This window comes from Pungitius pungitius, chromosome 9 (genome assembly GCF_949316345.1).
Source record: "Pungitius pungitius chromosome 9, fPunPun2.1, whole genome shotgun sequence".
NCBI lineage: Eukaryota > Metazoa > Chordata > Actinopteri > Perciformes > Gasterosteidae > Pungitius > Pungitius pungitius.
Genome location: NC_084908.1, coordinates 4,322,314 through 4,332,377, shown reverse-complemented (window position 1 = coordinate 4,332,377; position 10,064 = coordinate 4,322,314). Strand labels below are relative to the sequence as shown.

At 50.2% G+C, this 10,064-nt stretch overlaps 1 protein-coding gene across 23 annotated transcripts in view; it reads left to right on the top strand.

Moving 5' to 3' along the window:
* The first annotated feature begins 213 nt into the window (after positions 1–213).
* ptprdb (protein tyrosine phosphatase receptor type Db) overlaps positions 214–10,064 on the top strand; it is a 116,188-nt gene continuing 106,337 nt past the window's right edge. For 13 of the 23 annotated variants that reach the window (XM_037471459.2, XM_037471458.2, XM_037471456.2 and 10 more), the window contains exons 1-2: positions 215–352; positions 540–653. The gene's annotated coding sequence lies outside the window, so the exon portion shown is untranslated. Of the gene's footprint in view, positions 353–539; positions 654–10,064 lie in introns of all 23 variants that reach the window. The other 10 variants (XM_037471466.2, XM_037471465.2, XM_062564573.1 and 7 more) reach the window with 2 other exon arrangements.

The window sequence follows — 10,064 nt, the reverse complement described above, 5'->3', positions numbered from 1 at the left end:
TTTTTTTGTGTTTCACATCTTGAGCCAGGAACTGCCATATTAATTATTATTTAAATGTATTAATTATTTTTCAATTATTTGAATCTGTCACTGACTACTACTATCTGACTTTCTGTCCCTCCCTCTCTCTCTCTCTCTCTGTCTCGCTCTCTCTCTGTCTCGCTCTCCCCTCTCTCTCTCCCTCTCTCTCCCCTCTCTCTCTCTGTCTCTCTCTCTGGAGCTTATCTCGGTGCGCATCGTCAGCATCAGTTTAAAGTCCTCTCTGACAGCCGCTGCCTTCGCCCGGTCCTCCTTTTTTTCTCCCCTCCGCGCCTCGTACCCTCCCCGGTGGTCATCCCGGCTCGTTGCAGAGGTACAGTCCCGGATTAGTGGGCTAAACGCGTGTAGTTATCGACCGCACTTTGTTTTTGGGGTGCTTGGGTTGGGCGGATGTGGCGGTGGGGTTGACCTCGATTTCCTACCAGGATGTAAGAAGAGTCCAAAGCCTCCCTCAACGCGCTCTTACCCCTTCCCCCCCCTCTCCCTCCCTCTCTCCGCAGCTCGGTCGGGACCGTGGGAGCGCGTCCGATCGCCGTCTTCAACTTGGGGCAAAGAAAGACACGGGAAAACTCCTCGGGATTCTCCGTACACTGAGCTCCCTTCCGGATATTCTGGTGAGCACACTTTAACATTCATTCTTTATATCATTGCATTGTGGCGAAACGCGCCGAAAGTGGGCTGCAAACGAGCGCGTCTCCGCTGCTGACACACACACACGACACACACACACACACACACATACACACACACGACAGGGGACTCGTTTGCTTTCGCCACCGGCGGCAAAAACTAACAACAACAACCAAACAAAAAAACAAACAAAAAACGGAAGACCGCTCGTTTAGCGCGCGACGGACGTGACGGGGTCACGTGCGTTAAGCCCGGGAATGAAAGGTCGGCCATTTGTGACATTAACGAGTCGGCACTTTCTTCTTTCCGGGGGGCAAAGGGAGTTAAAGAGGGGGGGCTCGGAGTGAAGAGTGTGAGAAGAGAGAAACATTTGAGGAATCCCTCCGGGAAGTGCTGCTCCCCTTCTTTTATGAGCGGGGTTTTATTACTGCTTTTTATTTCTCTGTAATGAAGACATTGTCTGATATCGTTCTCAAGCTTCTTCTATATGTGCCATTAGGCCTTATCACCAGAGCCGTCCCTCCCCATCACATTTACAGTGACATCCTCCAGTGCTGCTGCTAGAAATCTATGGGGCCATTTGCTGCTTATTTTTTTTATTGTCCTGTTTATCAATTAAGCCTGTCTATAATGGAGACATCACACTTCCTCCAGCATAAAACATTACTCTCCCACACACCACCCGCTACCATCTCACCTCCCACATAGCCACACTTGCTGTCCGCCGCCGATTATCTGGTTATGTGCCACCATTTGCACTAATAGAGAGGCCCCAACTTAATGTAATGACGGCCCGATCTGTCAGCTTAAAGGCTCGTGAGCGGGAGTCATCGAGGGCAGATCGAGGGACCGCCAAAGACGCGGCGGACATGACAAAGTGCCTTCGAGAGGAGCGCCTGAGTAGTTTGCTGATGGGCTTTATTGTCAGTGTACAGCGTGGGGGCCCATCGTTGATAAGCATGTACCCAGGAATGTGTGTGTGTGTGTGTCCTGGTCTGTGTGTGACATCCCTGCTCAGTCATGTGTATGCAAGGAAAGTTTAAGTGAGCAAAAAGAAAAGCGAGCGAGAGACAGAGAGAGGGAGGGAGGGAGGGAGAGAGAGATTATGCTAACTCAAAGTATTGGAGGAAGAAGAAAACCCATGTAAGCAGTTTTTTCTTTTGGCTTATATATTTATATATTTAGCTGTCGCTGACACGCGGCGGATTCTTCTGGCTCTGACGTGCTTGTCACCGTAGCACAAGATTTATACGGAAGAAGGCCCGTGCGGCTGCGACTGCGAGACAAACAAGGGGAGGCTAAGAGGATTGATCGAACAAGAACGCCGACTTAAACGCTAACGAGGGCCCCTTTTAAATCAGGACGGAGGGGGAAGTATGCCAGGACAGCAGTTTAGGGCCCGCCGTGCTGCGTCCCTGCCTAATGGGACAAAAGGCCATAGGTGAGAGCGTGGATGGACTTGTTATTCTTTTTTATTTCCGCTAGAAAAAAGAAAATATTCCTTTAAGGAAACCGATTTTATTCAGTTTGCGTCCTGTGTCCACCTCTCTTCAATTTCACTGTCTCTCTTTCTTGTCTGGGATTCAAAGAGATGTTTCAGCAGAGATTTCGATCCTAATTGTAGGCATGGCCAGGCAATCATGCAATGAACCAATCGTTTGGCCTCGGCCAACCCCATCAGTTTTTCTTTTTTCTTTTTTTTCGGGGGCTGAAAACGAGATGACGTATTATCAGCTGATGTGGATGACATGGTGTCACTGATGGTGTCAAGATGACGGTGATGATAGTGTTGCTCTTTCCCAGTAAGTCATTCTATATGATTCATATGCAGGCCCTGTATCTGAGCCTCTGGGGAAGTCAGGTGACGTAGCAAAAAGAGCCACAAAGTCCGCCTAAGGGGGAAAGTGGGGCGGACAACTTATTCCACTACTTATTTAAATACTCAGTTGGTACCTAGTCTAAGCTTACAAACCTACTTATTTGAACCTAAACCAGGATATTTTCCTAAACCCAACCAAGTGGTTCTGTTGCTTGAACAGGTTCTGCCGAACGTTTGTAAAAGCATGCTGCCAAAATAAGAAGTGACCTTCATCTAAAGCTAAGACCACATCAAGAGTAAGGCGGGGCGAGATCAAGTCAAGACCAAAACCTTGAGGGGTTGAGACCAAGTCCTGAACAAAACCGGGTCAATCCAGACCAGACCGGACCAGACCAGTCCCACACTGCACAACAAGCTACTGATTGAACATGTAACTTGAACATGTAACTGTCTCCCAGAAGCAATAAAATCACGCAGCCGTTGTCTGGATTGAGATTCGGATTCCCCCCTCTCAGAGGCGGAGATAAATACGTACTTGAATAAATCCGTAGTCGATTCCGAGACCAGGCAGAGCCCTTCAAAAAGGTGATCTTGAGACCGGTGCGGAGCGCTGCAACGGCGAGATGCGTTGCCCAATGATACCGATGGTGCGTGCGTCACTTAAACTCACACTAAAGTAGGACGCTAGGTGCATTACATCATGCTGGTAACGACGGTACGGTGGCGCAGTCGGGAGCAGGGAGCTACATCTTACACCAGAAGAAGATCAAAAGCATTTGATTTCCCAGAATGCTGCTCACTCTTAAGAGCTGCGTGACTTCTGTTGGAACGGAGGCGAGCACCGGGCTAAGGGGGCTCTCGCAAGAGGGAGACGTAGTCGGCCGAGTTTCGACAGCATGAAAGAGGGGCTCTACTGGTATCTGGTGTGGTTGTTGAGATGTGGAGGGTTGGGGGGGGCAGCATCATCGCAGCCTTAAGAACATCACAGTCCCTGCAAAATGATGGCGGCATTCAAAGCCAATCTTGATTGCTACTTGTGACAGATTGCGTGTGTCTTTTTCTTTCATTCTTTCTCGTCTTTATTTTTTTTTTCTTTTGCTGCTTGATCTCCCAGACACACACACACACACACACACAGGCACTAAATCACACTTCATTGATTTACTTACACACTAAGCGCACTGCCAATTTTAACACGGGCCATGAGGAACGCAGCAACCTCAAAAGTACCAAAAAGCTCAGTTAACTTACACTCCGGTGCAACCTCACTGTGTGTCTGTTGTACTGTACACGGCCATGAGCGTATATCTGAGCACACACACACACACACACGTGCACAGGGACTGCCCTGGTGTGCTGGCGCCGAACCAAAGAGCCGGTGATAACGAGGTTGAAGTTAGTGAGGATTTTTAGCTGTGCCTCAACCTCCTAACACCGTGTTTCCAAATCCGATTCATCCCAAAAATGAGATGTTTTTCCAAGAGATGGAGATGAAAACACTCTCGCTCCCTTTTCTCTTTCTCTTTCACCTCCCTTCTTTCCTTGCCAAATACAGCTCCCCCCCCACAAATACACACACACACACACACCCTTTCTATTACTCTCACACACTATCTGTTTCACACCCCGCTTCCTCCCTCCCAGTTCTCTCACATCTCTCTCTCTTCTCTCCTCTCCTGGCACCTCGATGTGTTTCTCTTTAATTGAGATGCATTTCAATGTGGTGCAAATGAGCTTTTCTCCAGCTCGTCTAAACTTGCAACCTATGCCCGTGTGCGCCTGTGTGTGTTTTACCATGCGTGTTTCTGTGCATGTGCAATCCATACGTGTGTGTGTGTGTGTGGGGGGGGGTGGGGAATAATTCCCACAGTAGACGGAGAAGTTGCTACTTTCCTGTTTCGGCTTCTCCAACGCATCTTCTGATTCCTCCTCCTACCTCCCACCGAAACGTACACTTTTAGAACGGCCGTAATATCATCCACTGGTATTTTGTACTCCTTCTACATTCTGTTTCTTGGCTGGAGAAGCCCCCCTCCACCCCTAACTCTCTGGATTTGAATTCAGATCTGTGCCTCTGAGGGATGACAGGGCATGGCAGCTCATTAGAGAATCAGGAGGGTCAGGGTTCTATTTTTTGTTTCTTGTTTTTACGACGTGGTTCAGTTATGCAACGCTTGTCTTCCTCAGCTGATCTGATGCTGTTGGTGTTTTGCTAAAGGGAAAGAGGCTGGCTGGTGGTATCCGTTCACTGTACAGTGCAGTGGAACGATCCAAAACAAAACAGATCTTCCTCTTTTGAAAGACTTACCATAACATTTTGGATATGAACTGCAATGTGACGTGGTTGGTGGAGGCATACGACTGCAGCAAGCAGTAGGGTCTTTAGTTTAATTTAATAGGGTTGTTTTTACTTTTCTGATCCCAAACGAGTCTGTGATGATGGTTGTTGGGTGGTGCAGCTGCCGTGCCCGACTACTTCGATGCATTGTTCCAGATAGAAACAGCTTCATGCCAAAGAGTTGAACGCGAGGGATCAGCGTGCACCTTCAACAGAAGCTTTCACACTGGTATAAAAAAAAAAGAAGGTGCAATGATCTCACCTACACGCTGATTCCGCCACTTCTTTGAACACGAACAAGCTTCTATCCAAACAAGATATAAACAAGCGAGGATCTGGAAGACTTTATCCGCGGGTGGTCTCTGGTGTGCGAATGCGTGTTTGTGCACGGAAGCGCCGAGATAGCGATAGGAGTCGTTAGGGAGAGTGATGCTGACAGTGGGGTGACCTTGGGGCTCCCAGTCTTCCTCCTGTCGATGAAGTGGATGACTTAGTGCCTCCCTCCCCGCCCATGATGGCTCATTTATTATCATTAGGCACACAGTCAAAAACGACGCCGTTCGGGCCTCCCGGAAAAACTGAGGGTTGCGGAGAAGAAGAAGAAGAAGAGGAGGGGGGGCGTCTTACACGCCTCTCGCGATGAGCGCGGCACCGGCTGCCCATCGCGCGTTCCTACGCGACATGAGTAACAGTGCCGTGCCGCAGCACCCTAACCCTCACGCCACCTCAGTCGGGCGGCAAAGCGGCGGCGGCGGCGGCGGTGGGGTGTACGGGCGCATCGGGGCCCCCCTCTGTGCTGTGGCTTCTCAGCGTGATGGATGGAGACTTCTGCGGGGCCAGTCAATACCCAATCTGAGCCCCACTGTCCTGATTTAAGATACAGCTGCACCCAGGTGACACACTCGGAGAGCACGCCACTTTAATCACTCGGAGCGTCAACCCCTCCACTGGAGAGATTGGTGTGTGTGTGTGTGTGTGTGTGTTTGTATTAGTATCTCACTCACTCAAGCACTGCTGTAATCACACAGCGATCGGCAAGTGCCTGCACTTCTGACAGCTAACATTTTTTTAGAACTGAACGGGCATCGGTGGAGGTGGAGGGGGGGGGGGGGAGTGGAGGGGGTTTTGCTAGATGTGTAGCTTGAGTAGTAACATAAGATGTATGTGAGGAGTTATCCAAAAGGGGCTGGCATTTTAATGGCGCTTAGTTGTCCTTTTGTGTTTGAAATGTCATTCCTGTCTGTTCTTTTTTTGTTTTAAATTTAATCCATAGAAAAGGGGGGGGGGGGGGGAATGGGAGAGGAGGATGCAAGCAAACTCATTTTCCTTAACATCAACATCAAGTATTGTGTATATATAAGTATAAGTGTTATTTTTCATTTCACGAGGTGCATTCAGAACGGACAAAACATGACAAATTCATGGGAGCAGAGCGAATATTTTGTGAATTTAGAATCCCAGCATCCTCAACGTGTCCAATCTCAGCCGCCGCCTCAGTGCACGAGGGCATCGCGCCGGGCGAGAGAAGCTCCGCCACGTGCGCGCTAATCAAAGGGGAAGATTGTGTTTGTGCGAGCGAGCGGCCCGTATAGCGCCACTCTATCGGGGGAGTAATCTGTTAGCGGCGGAAACGGTTCCCTCTTTGACGCGTCATCATTCCTGCACGTGCACACGCACGCACGCGCTCCCCCCCTTCCTCCTATGGCTGTTAAGTGTAATTTACGAGGTGCCGTTAATTTGGCCTAAACGCTCGTTGCGAGACCTCCCTCTTCTCTCATCCCTTGGTCCCCCACATCCCCTCCTTCCCGTCCTCCCTCCCATCAGTCACTCGGCAGAGTAAATCAGAGGGGTGGTATTGCACAGCAGGCAATACATGGACTGGACACCTTGACTAATACGCCGCTGTCCTTCTCCCTCCCTCGCTCTCTCTCTCTCCCTGTCTATCTAAGTCTCTCTCTGCCTCTCTCTGGCCAAATCAAATTTGGCTCCTCTCATCCTTTCCTCTTTTAGTTTTACCCCCCCCCCCCCCCCGCCCACCTTTACCATCCGCACTTCCTTCTCTTTCCTGTGCGCTCTCTGTCTCTCACTCTTCCACCCCACCCACTGTCTCCACACTTCTGTCCTCTGCCTCTCTTCCCTATGCTCTCCTTCATCACTCCCGTACCTTGCCTTGCTCCTCCTCGCCTCCTCCCCCGTTCTTCTGTTCTCATGTTAGGTGTAAATTTAGAACAGAAGGCATGAGGGGATACTGCGTGTGTGCGCGTGAGAGAAAGAGAAACTCTACATGAAAGCCTCTCAGAGTCCCCATACAGCGCTCAGATGGGGCTGATTAAAAACCTAAAGCCTTGATTTTCATCCACTTTTAGGATTCACATAAAATCAGATACACACACTCGTGTGCGCACCCCCGCCCCCCTTTGGCTCCTCACTTCTGTTGTTCTCTCTTTTTTTTCTGTCTCTAAAGGTGATAGTCTATTTTCACAGCAACCATCCTGACATGTCATTGCGGGGTAAACACAGTTTCTCAGTGTGTCACAGTCACTTCGGTGAGCCAGACTCCGATGCTGAAGTTCTTTAAAGTTGCATTTCTTTCAAATGGCCAATCTGAAGCAGGTCACAGTGTATAGACGTCTATGAGAAAATAACCCTTCTTTGCATTGTGCTCATGGCTTTAAGCAAAGACTGTATACTGTATCAGTAGTGGAGTCGTAGTCGCCCACTGGTTTGTGTGTTGGAGATAAGGAAAGACTCCCCGGTCGCTTCACGCCACATTGTTCTCTCTGATTCCACAGACCCCGGACTGACTCCCCAGCACACCTATGCATCATCTCCCCACCTCTCGCCTCTTGTCTCCCGCTGCCCCCCCCCCCCCTCCCCTCCGTCAGCCTGCTGTAAATCGCTGTGGGTTTCTTGTCTATTTGTCTTTTTTTCTCCGTTCCCTTCTTATCCCTCATGTTTCACGGCGTGGCTTTCTCATGCAAAGCCACCTCCCGCTCCCTCCCCCCCCCCCCCCTCCTCTGTCCCTTCTCTCCTCCATCCTCTGTCCCTTCTCTCCCCATACCGCAGAGGGCTTAGCTCTCTCAATGAATGTAGCTCCATGTAGCCCCCCTCCCCCCCCCCTCAAGCAGCCTCCTACCAGTGGACGCTTACAGTCACTAGATGACGCATGCTACCTCTACCTCATCCCTCTGGGTATTGTGTAAAGCCACCGGGGTCATTGGGAGTCGACTTATATGATGCCGCATTCTATTTAAAGGCCGGTTTCACTTTAGCAGCGGAGTAAAAAAGATGTTGGGGGGAGGGGGGGGGAAGCCCACTTTTAAACGTTGAGCACGTTACTGCATTAAAAAAGTTATCAAATGGAGCCAAGTATTCAATATGTCCACGATGAGCCTCAATAGTAATCAAACAGCAGCAGACAGAGAACAGGTCAGGTGAAAATATGCACCGCACGCTGCTCCTGACAATTGAGTTAAATGAAATAATAATAAAGTAAATACATTCAGGTCATGTTCTTCAGGATCAGCAGCATAAATCAGGACTTATCAGCTCCTGACAGTACTGGCAGTCCACTGAAACAGATAAGCGCAGAGCCCCCAACTTGATTTTTACTTTGATCGCAGAACACATCCATTACTTGTCCGGCGGGGGGGAAAAAAAGCGCTGGACGCGCGCATTAATAAGTGCCGTTACGCGTGTATTTACTCATGTGAACAGCACATCCTTTACGTCCACAAATCATCCCGGCGGCGCGACACTTTTGACTTAAATAATCACCCAATCCAATGACGGGGGCGGGCAACTCGCAAATCAAGTGCGAAACGGGGGGGGGTTGCATTTTGTGGTGTGAATCCATTACGTGGCCGTATGCCTGCGAGGTCTCCGGGACGCCGGCCAAGTGTCTCTGGCGGAGTCATCTCCATTCGCCGTGTGTCTGTTCAGTCAGGCACACCGAAGACGGATAGAGGCCCCCGGTCTGCTCGCCCCTCCAGTCCCACCAATGTAATCAGTCCTCAGCGGCCATAAAGCAACCAGCTATGGACACTCTGCCCCGACCCGCTGTCTCACGCACACGCACGCACGCACGCACGCACACACACACACACACACACACACACACGCACACACACACACAAGTCAGCGGTGTTACATTGGCTTACACAAACTCCTCCACCATACATACACACACACACACACACTCGGTGGTCTTCATCATGTTGCACATCCCGCCACCCATAATGTGTGTGCGCCTTGAGTTATGTGAAAGCTTGTGTTTGTCTCCCCCCCCCCCCCCATCGTCTCTTGGCATCGATCACTCTTTCCAGAAATTCCATCATCGTCTATTTTCACCCCTCGCCTGCCGCCCCGGGTCTTGGGCCATTTCGCGGACGTTTGTCTTTTCGTTATCTCGTATCTTTTGCCCCCCCCCCCCTTCCCAACACCCGTCTCAGCAGCTCTGCGGCGGGAACGATGGTGGATGACTGTGCTTTAGGAGGTTTACTGCTGGATCCTGTCGGGTGTCGAAAGAGACCAAAAAAAAAAAGGGAAGCCACGGACGGCGAGTGGGAGAGAGGGAGAGGCAGAAGGAAGATGGGAGCTGAAGGAGGGAGGAAAGGAAATAGAATGAGAGGACAAGGGTAGAGGAAGGAGGGAGAGAAAGAAGATTGCGCTGGGGAGTAGTGGGAACGTCGAGTGGGTTAGAGGAAGAGAAATGTGAACAGGGTGTAGAATGGACAGAGAGGCTACACTATGATTTTTAAAACACTATGACTGTAGTTTGGGAGGCTCTCTCTGCGCTGTGATATTACCAAAGAGAGAAGTCCTCTTACTTTCCTTCTTCTTCACACCAAGCGCACTCCTAAACAAACAAACCCATGCTGTCAGCTCCCGGTGAAACTCACATTCGCGCTGGCGAGAAAACAATTTGGGCTCCTTGGTAAACGCAGAGATTCCGCCTCCCCCCCCCCTCCTCCTCCTCGCCCCCGCTGAGAACCGACCCGGGCTTTTTGCGAGGGGGTGTTGGGACGCGGCCGAAGGGTCACCGTGAATGCGCTTAACTCACTTAAAGGACCGTTGGCATCCTTTAATGGCTCCTGAGAGCACACACGGGTTCAGAGACCAGGCCAGTTCCACCCAGCCATTGTTCCTTCTGTAATTCCTACATTATTGTCCACTATATTACTACTAACGCACAAATTATAATTCAACCGAGTAAAAATGAAATATTTCCAAAAACTG